Here is a 10,941-nt window from a genome sequence, read left to right on the forward strand (position 1 = left end):
CTTCATTATCATTTCCTCTTGTATTACTAGAGGTGGAAGCAGTATTAGCGGCTATTAGCCTTTGATGAGCAATTTGCCCTAAAACTCTATCACAACCATGACTTCTTCCTCGTGTATCTTATACATACGTGTATAGTTACTACAACAAAAAGAGCTTTTTCGGACCTTTTGTGTTGGACGCTTGTAAAATAGGGTCCTAAAATCTATTTAATAGGACAAATGAACATTTGTGGTCCTTTTACAACATACGCTACAGAACCGGTGTCCTAAAAAGTTATTTAATAGGATGGATGATTCTTTGAGGTCGTATTATCATATAACTTAATAAGACACTTAAAATGTAAATCCTAATAAAGTAATCTATAAGACATGTAGTTGTTGGTGTCCCATTATGTGGTAATGTAATAGGACACTTTATCACTGGGGTTCTTATTATAACATAACTTAATAGGACACTTGATACTGTAGTCATAAAACATATGTTTTATAAGACGCTTATTCACTAGAGTTTATTATAACATAACATAATATGATACTTGACACTTGGGTCTTATAATTTTAACCTTTACATGACGTTTAACCATTTTGGTGTTATTGTAAAATAGCGTAATAGGAAATTTGATATATGAGTTATAAAACATCAGTTTTATAGTACACTTATTCGCTAGAATTTCATTATAGCATAACGTATTGTGACACTTGACACTTGGTTTTATAACTTTAACATTTATAATACACTTAATCATTGTGGTATTATTATAATATACTGTAATAGGATACTTTATATTTAACTCATTAAACATCACTTTTATATCACTACGAATAAAATGCCATTTAGTGGCACACAATTAACTTAACTATCCTTCATTTAAAACCGAAAACTTATTAAAAAAACCGAAACCCCAACAAAAACCGAGAACTCAAGTGTTGACCGAGAACTCATAAGTTGACCGAAAACTCATAAGTGTTGACCGATAACTCGTAATTTGACCGAGGACTCATTACTAGATTTGAGAACTCATTACAAAACCGAAATCAAAACTAAATAAATTATTGTTAACTAATTAAATGATGTGTTCAAAAGTGATGTATCTATCTATCTATCTATCTAACTATTGCCTACCATAAAATCTCACGTGACAGCCCTTCTGGGTCATAATATCTCCACCATTTTCCCTCTCCTAAAACTAAAACCCAAAGGCCGTTCCTCCTCCTAACCCAAGCTTAGATTCTGGTCTTATTTTTTCTGCTCGATTTGGATTTTAACTTTACAAGATTATTGTTCAACTGCTTAATTGGGGCTGCTCTTGATCGGAAATATCATCATCATCATCATCATCCTCTCACTCGTCAAGTACTATCACTCTTTCGTCAGGCCTACGATATTATTTTGATTTGAAGATTATGTGATATCATTAGCGATGGTATTAATCTATTTAATAGTCCCTCTGATTTAGCCAGGGTTTTAGTTTTTGTTGTTTATAATTAGAAATAGGGGAATTGTAGTTTAGATCGAGAGGTTGATGCCAACGCAAATTTGTTTACTTTAAAGATAATTTTCGATGATTTTTTCATATACCGAAAACAAACTGATGTTATTATACATGTCTGAAGGATAATTTTTCATCACTTAATCGAATTGTAGCAAAAAGAGGTCAGTTTAACAAAAACATAATATAGACAACAAGTTTTAGAGTCATAGTGCTTAGTCGAAGTTTGTTTAGGCACAACAAGTGATGCTTAGTATAAGTCTTTTATGTTAGTAGGTTACTATACTTTTGAATCTTGGGTAGGGTTCCCTGTTTGACACCAAGTAACTCATTAATGCATTATGTTGGTCCTTGCAGCACGTATTGTTTTTTGGGTTTGCACATAAGTGGCAAAACTGGTGGGTTGGCTAGTGGGTCATTTTGTTTTGGATTTCAAAAGTGTATAAATTGGTCGTTTGATCGGTCAAAGTCAGATGCACATTTAACTTATGGGATCATCATCTACATGTAAAGATAGTGAAGATGAAACACCACTCAGTGGGCCCACATTACAACCGCCTTTCCCTCCTTACGCTATAAGAGTACTACCAAAAAGATTAGCTCTCAAGGAATCTGGAACCGAACTTGGTTCGTCTATTTTGTTCTTCGGTTGTAGAAACCGTAAAGTGGTAATTTCAAAATTCAAATTATTAACTTTTGATTCCTTTTAACATTATATTTTAAGTTGTATAATTTTGTTTGAAAAAAACTAGGATTTCATATATGAGAATGAACTGAACAACTTTGTGGAGAACGGTGTGTTATCTATCTTGATGTTGCTTTCTCGCGTGAGGGTTTAACTAAAGAATATGTGCAACGTAAAATGACCCTAAAGGTAAAAAAGAATGAGAAACTATGATTCATGTAAGAAATCTATTTATAAAATAATATTAATTGTTATGGGACTTGCAGGCTTCGGATATATGGAACATGTTTTTTTTAACAGCAGAACATGCTTTCTAAGGGAGCATACTTATATATGTGTGGTGATGCTAAAGGCATGGCTAAAGATTTACACCGAACCCTTCACACCATTGTGCTAGAACAGGTACTATTACTATTACTATTGTTATTGTTATTATTAGGAATGGGCTAATGTTAACTAATTAGATGCTAGATGTACGAAGTTCACTTTTTTGGTTTCATTTATGGGTGGTGGCCTTAGGAATTGAAACAACTTTATGGGGGTTGCATTTTTGATATATGTCAACAAATCTCATAAAATGGAAAAGAAAGAGCGTGGAATTTTCAATTATAGATAAAGAGTCAAGATTAAAGAAAAGTAGAAATTTTCTATTATTAATTATTAAGAAATGGTGACAGATTGGATATGCACTTGCCATGGTACGCAAGTTTACCTCAAGGCGAGGCGAGATATTACTTGGAACAATACGGAGATGCAATCATATGAATATGGAAAACCATGTACAGGTTATATATGCAGAAAATATTATAAATCATCTTAATTTCTGGTATAATTTTATGTTAAAATTTATATAATTATTTTATATGGATGTATGTAGGATGAGAAATATAAGCAATAACCAGAATATTTATAATTTTATGTTAAAATTTATATAATTATTTTATATGGATGTATGTAGGATGAGAAATATAAGCAATAACCAGAATATTAAGATGGCAACATTGAACTACAATCACTGCCGAACAATTCATAAGATGGAATGGAGCAATTTCTATAGAAATGGTAATTAGTATTTATGTTGCTAAGTTATATAGAAATGGTAGAAAGGTTACATTTGAGTATATGCCAATTCTTACATACCTTTTGAGTTATGGTTTTCTAAGTAATTAGTATTTATGTTGCTAAGTTATATAGAAATGGTAGAAAGGTTACATTTGAGTATTATAACAGGTGGTACATACATTTAAACATAGAAGAGATCTAAACACAAGACTTTTATGGTTGTATTACGAGGCAGTCGCGCAAGCATATTTGAGCCAAAAGATGTGACGAGCGAGTATGATCTTCAAGTTTACAAGTAAATATGAATGATTGCTTAAGTAAATATTTATGACCTGAATATAGATGGTTTTCTAGGAAACCGATGAAGGAAGGTGTCTTTGGTTAGAGTTATTCTTCGCACGTTAATTTAAAGAAGGTTTTATCAAGGATACAACTGATATTTGCCGGGTCAAAATGGGTCTATGCAAAATATGTCTTTTAAAAAAACTAACAACTTAGTTCCGACTAAAACAAGTTTGAGCAAAAATGGCATTAGGTTGAAAAGAATTATTAAAAAAACACCAAGATAGTTTACCTTATAAATTGAATAAGCAAATTACCCCACCCTCAAAATAAGCCTTGAATCAGATTGGTGAGTTATCATACTCAAACTCTCTAACCATTGAGACCTTAAAAGCAAATTATAACAGATTTATTGAGAATTCGGTTGGCTGTTCATGTGATTTCTTTAATAGCACACAAATAGATGACTAAATGTCTTCTAAATTAATGACTGAACATGAATCGAATCAAGATCTTAATTTATTTTGATTTGCGATTTTATTGTTTTGTGTCATTCGGTCAACAGTTAACTCGAAATTACGCAGGTGTGTATGACTATCCGTGGATTCAACTGGAGTGCAGAGATTCAAGATTTCGCTGCCTCTTTTTCAGGCAAGTTATTATGTCTTCCTTCATTTTTAAAACCTAAAAACTTTCAAATCACCATCCACACATGATAGTTGATTAGTTGTATACATTTTGAGTAAGTTAATAAAATTTTTCAATAAATTTGCAGAAAGATACACGTGAAGGATGTTGAAGTTACTGATGTTTGTCTATTCAACTATAAGCATTCAAGACACCACTCTCTTATTGGGAATGAATGAGATATGCAATAGTATTCAAGGCACAAGTGCGGAAGATGGAGGTAGCAGAAATGAGAATGCTACGTTGGATGTGTGGGCACACAAGGCTAGACCGAATAAGAAACGTTGAGTTTCGCGAGAGATTAGGGGTGGCGAACATAGCAGACAAGATAAGAGAGTGGAGATTGAGATGGTTTGGACATGTAAAAAAAGACAGACGACGAATCCTGTTAGATCCGTAGAAAACATTACTATAGAGGGGAGGAGGGGTAGAGGACGACCGAAATTGACTTGGGATGAGAGGATTAGGCATGATTTGATAGACCTAAACCTCTCCGAGGACATGGTTGAGGATAGGAATTCGTGGAGAAGTAGAATTAAAGTTAAGGATTTTTAGAGAGAATTGAATACCTTAGGGCTTAGACTTAACTTATTTAGGTCACATACCATAATGGTATTTCCCTTACATATATTATTATTATTATTATAATTATTATTAGCTTTTATATAGCTGTTAAACTGTGATCTTATTATTAATATTATTATAATTAGTAGTAGTTTTTATATAACTGTTAAACTTTGATTTCCTTTATTTTGCTTCATACACATGTACTTAGAGCCGAGGGTCTCTCTGGAAGCCACCTCTTTATTCCTTTGGATAGAGGTACGGTGTGCCTACATCCCACCCTTCCCAGACCCTACTTATAGCTTTGCTGTCGGTGGGATTTTACTGGGTATGATTGATTGATTGATTGAATAGTATTCTGTTGCATATCTTACAAGTTGTTCCATCTTTATTATTTTGCATTGCCTTCAGGATCAACTGGTCGGACCGAGAACCTGGCTTGGTTGTGAGTCTATATGAACCACTTACATTTTAACTGCCCGGTTATCGTTAGAACAATTTCAAAAAGTAAAATTAATTCTTTTAAAACTTTTACTTTTTGATTCATTAGGGCTCATTATTTGTTAACATTGAATCTCAAGAAAAAAATGTGGTACTTTTATATTTTGTTTGAAAGTATATGTCACCCGGTTATTTAAAATGATAAAAATGATATGACAACTAAATGTTACATTTAAGTTTTTAATAGCAAAATGTTGTTGTTTTGATTTGCTTGATACCGTTAGAATCAGTCCAACATGCAAAGTCCACCAAAATTATATTAAGATCTTGAGACCAACAACGTTTGAACCATTTCATATTGAGAAAATCTTTCTCATGGTCAGTTCTAGATTTCTGGTCCATTGAAAAATAATACAAATCATTACAAATAATAAAATAGCAAAACACTAGCAAAACACATAAAACCAAAAACCTAAATAAACCCTCGTAACACGGGGGCTAAAAGCTAGTATATATATATATATAGAAAATGGTTTAAATAAAAAACAATTATTTTGTGAGAAGTGTAAGAAGACTTTAAAATAAAGCACACCACCTAAATAGGACATTATACATGTAAATAGAAAAATATACGGTTTTTAAAAACTATTAATCTCAACCACTAGATCCTAGATCCAAGGGATATATATATATATATATATAGGGTATGGTTAACGTTAAAAACAATAGTTTTGTGAGAAGCATAAGAATAAATCTAAGCCCTTGGATCTAGGATCTAGTGGTTGAGATTAATAGTTTTTAAAAACCGTATATTTTTCTATTTACATGTATAATGTCCTATTTAGGTGGTGTGCTTTATTTTAAAGTCTTCTTACACTTCTCACAAAATATATATATATATATATATATATATATATATATATATATATACTAGTTTGATCCTCCCGTGTTACGGGAGTTTATTCAAGTTTTTGTTTTTAATCGTTTTGCTATTTTATGATGATTTATTTTATTTTTTTAAGGTAGTTTTGTTTTAATTTAATACGTATATATTAGTTTGTTATTATATTTTTTGGCGTTTCCGTTTTTTCAATTGAGATGTGTATGTTTTTTAGTTTTTTAATGAATAAACATAAACGAACATGGGCATGTTGATTTTTTTAAATGAACAAACATGAACACAAATATTTGTCTAATGAAAAATGGGACGTTGATGTAGTTGACGATGGTGGGTAGCATCGAAAGTTAACCGGCGAAAGAGATGATAGACCAACAAGGGAGAACATGCAAAAGAGATAAATTTAATAGGGTTTAACAATGAAAGTGTTTACCAATAAATGAAATCTTATAACTCATTTAAGTGCTATTAGGGTTTGGTAAGTCTTATAACCCGTGGAAATTATTCTTTGATGATGAAGGGGTTATTTCACAAATAAATGAGATGTTATAACATGTTTAAGGGTTATCTGGGTTTGGTGAGACCCATGACCCACAAAAATTATTGTTTGATTATGAAAGAGTTTCACAAATAAATGAGATGTTATAACCCATTTAAAGACTATCCGGGTTTGGTAAGACCCATATCCGCGAATTCGGGTCAACTGCATGAGAAACTTTCATATAAAAATCAAGCAATCTGGTGGCTCTAGAGAATGGAGGGAGCAACCTGAGAGTGACACGTAGGATTTTATGGTAGACAATTATATAGATAGTTAGATATAGGATCAGGATCATGAGAGAACCTTTTTGAAATTGAGAACTATGAGAACCATTTTGGACCACAAAAAAACCCAAAAATAAAAAAAAATCATAAAATAAAAAAAAAACACAAAAATCAAAAAAGTAAAAAAACCAAAATTCTTATTTTATCATCCCGGTTTCATAAAAAAAATCGGTTTAGCTAAATTATATACACATATGTATACTATATACATATATGTACATTTACATGATTTTTTTGTACACATGTGTATAATTTAAGATAAATGATATTGTACATATGTGTATATTACGTAACTAAAGATTATATAAAACTATACATATGTGTATAATACGACGTTTTTTTATTATTTTTTATTTTTTTCATTTTTTAAAATTTTTTTTAATGAAACCAGAATGAAATATAAGAATTTCGGTTTTTTTTACTTTTTTAAAATTTTTATTATTTTTTGTTTTATGATTTTTTTAAATATTTTTTAAAGGTGTTTTTAGTGGTTCAAAATGGTTCTCAAAGTTCTCAATTTGCAAAGGGTTCTCTTAGGATCCTTACCTTATATATATATATATATATATATATATATATATATACACACACATCTATACTCTTTAATAAAAGCCTACAAGTTTTGCCACTTGTCACTCATACATTAAACCTCACCATTTTTAACAAATTTATAATAGTAAAATGATAGTTACCATTCTTAAAATTTGTGCTTCAAAATTTGTTAATTTAATATTTACTTCCTATTTTTTTTTCAAACATATGATATTTATAATTATCTTTTACTTTAGAATTGTTTTAAAGATTATTGTAAAATGACTGCATTAATAGTGTTTAACGGGTTTATTATTTATTTATTAAATATTGTATTTTTAAAAATTACTCGTGTAATACACGGGCCTCAAACTAGTACAAAATATAAAATACCATTCCTAACCCCCCAACAACAGAGTAGACATATAACACATGTGATATTTACAAATCATAATGTTTACATTCTTTTAATATTAAATCGAGCCATCTCGACCTTGCGAGCGTCTATCTTCTTGAATAGCTATAATTCCTTGCTACCTGTACTATCTTTATTTCCTGAAATGTTGGGGAAAAATATGTCAGGATATGCTGGTGAATCGTTGACTCTAAAAATATTTTATAAATCTTTCTTTGACTGACAAGATAGTTTTCTGGAACATCATCAGTAGAAACGTCTCTTATTTTTGGGATTTGTACCACTTGACATACACAAACAATTACGGTTCTCCAGGAACTGATGCCCATTGGGAACTGACGCCCGTTGGGAATTGATGCCCATTGGAGAACTTTTATTATGATCTCTAGTCTGCGGTCACATAGCCTTGACTGATAGACTAGATTAATCATGTTTGGATCCAGACACATGTGTACTCGGTATGAGTTTTTTTTATTTTCTATCTTGTATTTTAATAGGGATCATGTAATCCCATAAATATTTATTTTATTGTCTTTGTTTAAGATAAAGAACCCGTTTATCTTTTACCGAAAAAAGGTTTAACGTATTCACCTGTGACTGTCTGTTCTGAATGATGTGGTGATCTTGTTTGAAAATCTTTGTGAATGAATGATTGACCTACAATAAAATAGGTTTATATAAATACCATATCGTCTTTTAATCCGGCTACAGACATTTAGTCTGGTTTTGATAGCTTTATATCTTGATTGATCTTTTGTTTGAATGAAACATTTTTGACATGAATTTTTTCTCTTTATTTGCTAATCATGTGCTATGTTTCTTCTTCAAGAAGAAATGTCTATGATATGTTTCTTCTTCAAGAAGAAACGTCATTTGTCTATTACCTTTGTTTAAATAAAATCTTATGTTTCTTAATCATAAAGAAACACTATTTTGACTATAACCTTTGTATGTAAACTTTTACTTTTCTTAATATTTCAACTATACCAATTGTATGTAAAAGCTTAGGTTTCTTAATTATAAAGAAACTCTATATTTGCTATAACCTTCGTTTATATTATTTTGTCTTTCTTAATCATAAAGAAATTTAATGATTATAATTTGATCAAGGTCTAGGCTATACCCCCAACTACGGTCTAAGCCTTTATTATTATTTTATTAATATTTTATTCGGGTATTATGCCTACCTTGTTTGGCTTATTATTTCCTAAAATCCCGAGCAGTACTTCGACGCTTGCACGTATATTGAGAATCTTGATCAACAACTCCTCGGCACGTAAATCAAGGCAACGTTCGAGGGTCGCCGGATCGTGCACATACTTCGAGGCAAAATGTCGGATTAATTTAGGGTGGCACTCACTTCGAGGTATCGTCTGTATATAGCGCGTATTACGAGGTTATGATTTGTCAGGTCGGTGGCACAGAAACCAAGGCAGAGAGAGAAATTTTCTAGAGAGAGAGAGATGAATTTTAGGTGTGAAAATGAATGAGCCATGAACCCCTATTTATAGTTGAAAACTGGTCCCATCGCGATACGCGATGACTCATGATGTTCAGGGGTTGCCACGTGTCGTCATGTGGCCTGACACATTGCCACGTGTCGCACGGACGCGACACGTGTCGCTGAGTCATAACGGCCCATCGCGATACACGATGGCCTTGATCTTGGACTCATTGTGTATCGCGATAGGCCCCTGAATATGATCGTTTTCATTTTTGGTCCCTTGTCTTTTAGTAGTTTGTCATTTCTGGGTCTAACTGTGCAAGGTGCACCATCAAAGCGCCACATTGCGCCCAACGACCTCACCCTCGCCTGAGCGAGTGCGCGTTGGGTGCTTCGCACCCTCCGCTAGGACTACTTGGTGCATGCTTGACATAAAAGAATATTACTATTGAAAATCTCTTTCTTATAAAAAGTTTTCATTTCTTTACATCTTTCAATGTGGGATGAGTTTTATCTTTCTTATTTATACACATGTGAAATGCTTCCACTTTCTTACATCTTTCCATGTGGGATGAGTTTTTCTTAACATGAGATAACTTCTTTATGAAATATTTTTTACTTTCCTTTTTATTTCTTTATTTAGATTTTTCCATCACTAATTTTTAAGAATAATTTGATCTTTTAACTTTCCTAAGTTGTAAAATTTGGATCAAAATTTTGCAGTTTGGTCCAACATCTTTAGATGAATCGGCGTTTGTCAGGTGAAGATTAAAACCAAAATGAGGGCAACGATGAATACAAAGACGAGATCGATGAGGACGACGACGATGATGGTGACGATGTAGACAAGTAGTTTTGTTTTTATTTTAATGTAATATTTATTAAATAAAATATTATTATTATTTGTTTACTTTTAATAAAAAATAAAAACAAAAAAGTGTAAAGGTGATTGGACGACACGTGGCGCAAAATGTCCAAGGGTGGAGAGTTATGACTATACTCTCTTTTTGCAAAATTTGGAATAGCTGACTCGACACCACATGACGCAAAATGTCCGCATGTAGAGAGTTATTACTGCACATAGGGGTGTGCAAAAGGGCCGGACCGACCCGAACCGAGAAATACCCGACCCGGACCGAAACCCGAAAATCATAAATATGAGAACCGAAGACGGCCCGTTTGACTCATTACGGGTATCGGGTACCGTCGGTTTTGTCGCTCCGGGTAGATACTTGAGGACCGAAACCGAGTATGAAATGACCATATTCTTCAAGCAACTGTTTATGAAGGAAGGTAGAAGATGGGCTGGCAGCGGGAAGATAGGTAAGAAACAGAGAGAAGACGAGAAGTTGGATGAGTGTTAAATGAAAGAGAGAACAAAGAAGTAGCATTTTGATAACATAAATTAAGTAAAGGAAGAGACACCCAAAAGCTTATTTAATTTTGTGACCCTTTTTTCAGTGAGACATCTTTCAAAATTATACACATGCATGTTTTATATTTATTAAAGTCTGCAATAATAGTAATTTATAGGTTTTGGAGCTTTACGTTGCATCAAAAGCATCAAACAGACGCCATTTCATTACTATATATTTTTTCTAGTTTTGACTTTCAACT

General features: G+C 32.3%; 1 long non-coding RNA gene across 1 annotated transcript; it reads left to right on the forward strand.

Annotated features, from left to right (window-relative positions):
- Window positions 1-1,584: 1,584 nt before the first annotated feature.
- Window positions 1,585-2,885, forward strand: LOC143623826 (uncharacterized). The gene is made up of 3 exons (XR_013151975.1): window positions 1,585-2,158; window positions 2,243-2,364; window positions 2,442-2,885. It is a non-coding gene; the product is annotated as an uncharacterized LOC143623826 (long non-coding RNA).
- Window positions 2,886-10,941: the final 8,056 nt, after the last annotated feature.

The sequence above is a fragment of the Bidens hawaiensis genome, unplaced genomic scaffold (assembly GCF_021521415.1).
Source record: "Bidens hawaiensis isolate Kalapana, Puna unplaced genomic scaffold, B.hawaiensis_p1.1 tig00003544_1, whole genome shotgun sequence".
Lineage (NCBI taxonomy): Eukaryota > Viridiplantae > Streptophyta > Magnoliopsida > Asterales > Asteraceae > Bidens > Bidens hawaiensis.